Source organism: Sapajus apella, unplaced genomic scaffold, assembly GCF_009761245.1.
Source record: "Sapajus apella isolate SASKATOON/1434 unplaced genomic scaffold, GSC_monkey_1.0 scaffold16, whole genome shotgun sequence".
In the NCBI taxonomy this organism is placed as follows: Eukaryota; Metazoa; Chordata; class Mammalia; order Primates; family Cebidae; genus Sapajus; species Sapajus apella.
Window position 1 is genome coordinate 10,645,096 of NW_022436956.1, and position 1,754 is coordinate 10,646,849.

Genomic DNA, 1,754 nt, shown 5'->3' on the forward strand with positions numbered 1-1,754 from the left:
CAAACCTCATCTAACCCTAATTATCTCTCATAGTCCACCCCCAAATACCATCACATTAGGGGTAATAGGACTTCAACATATGAATTTTGAGAGGAACACAACTGAGCCATGGCATTACTAGTTGGGGTTTTGGTAGCTGTAATTCATTTAGAGAAGAAATGTGTATTTTTTTCTGTTATAGATTAGCCCCTGACAGGCAGATATGCCCATCGTTGAATTTTTATACAGGTTTTTTTTTGTTGTTGTTGTTATTTAGTCTTTATTTCATAATCATAAACTTAACCCTGCAATCCAGCTAGGCATGGAAGGGAACAAGGAAAACATGGAACCCAAAGGGAACTGCAGCAAGAGCACAGATTCTAGGACACTGTGAGCAAGTGGGGTGGTGGGGAGCTCTCCTGAGCTACAGAAGGAATGGTCTAGTGGTTAAGATAAAACACAAGTCAAACTTACTAGAGTTGTCCACAGTCAGCAGTGGTGATCTTCTTGCTGGTCTTGCCATTCCTGGACCCACAGTGCTCCATGGCCTCCACAATACTCATGACTCTTTCACCTTGCCAAAGACCACATGCCTGCCAACCAACCACTCAGTCTCAGCAGTGCAGATGAAAAACTGGGAACTGTTTGTGTTGGGTCCAGCATATGCCATGGACAAGACGCCGGGACCTGTATGCTTTAGGATGAAGTTCTTATCATCAAATTTCTCCTTGTAGATGGACTTGCTACCAGTGCCAATATGGCATATGAAGTCACCACCCTGACATATAAACCCTGGGATAATTCTGTGAAAGCAAGAACCCTTATAACCAAACCTTTTCTCTCCAGTGCTCAGAGCATGAAAGTTTTCTGCTGTCTTTGGAAACTTGTCTTCAAAGAACTTGAAGGAGACGTGGCCCAAGGGTTCGCCGTTGACGGCAACGTTGAAGAACACGGTGGGGTTGACCATGGCTGATACTACAAGGCTCTAGGTGGTGGCTTCTGCAAAGCTGCAAAGGGTTTTAAAATGCACAAGTATGCCAGAGATTTGCAACTTAATCGGTCATAGGTCAGGTTTTTGGGGCATAGTTTTGGAGACAGACTTTGAGTATAGGTGGTTTACTAAAGAGTGCATTCAGGAACAACACCCGGATGACAGAGAAGCAAGACTGGATAGATGAGGTTGAACTGCAATAAGGTTGTCATAAAGGTTTAGTCAATCCCTTGGGTGACAGCTGGGATGGCTCTGCAAAAGTGTCTAAATTTGAGGTGAGGGATCAGCCCTGGTACCAGATTACTGACTAGACATTCAATGGGGGCTGCCCCGAGGGAGGGCACAACTTTAATGCTGAGGGCAATTCTTAGAAAAGAGGCAGTTTTAAGTCCTGAAAGAGTGGGGAGGCGGGGGGCAGATCTGGGTAGCACATTACAGCATTGACTACATTACCCAAGCAATCTAAAGGCAAGTGACTCTAATCTCATTGGGACAACAGCACTGTAGGAATCATGCTTTCCTACCAACTGCTTATTAAGGGTCCAGATGAGCTTATGTTCTGTCATTTCAAGGAATTAAAAAACAAGTTTTTCTGATAGTTTCCAAAATTGGGTTTAGTACTTGGTTTATTAAACTGGACTCTGCTTCTTAGTAATATAGTTTCAGTGGTGTAAGATACTATACTTTTTGTCATGAAGTCTCTGCCCATGCCTGTGTCCTGAATAATATTGCCCAGGTTTTCTTCTAGGGTTTTTATGGTTTGGGGTTTTACATTTAAGTCTTT

At 43.3% G+C, this 1,754-nt stretch overlaps 1 pseudogene; it reads right to left on the reverse strand.

Annotated features, from left to right (window-relative positions):
- Positions 1–375: 375 nt before the first annotated feature.
- On the reverse strand, positions 376–970 carry LOC116556095 (annotated as a pseudogene).
- Between the last annotated feature and the right edge of the window lie 784 nt (positions 971–1,754).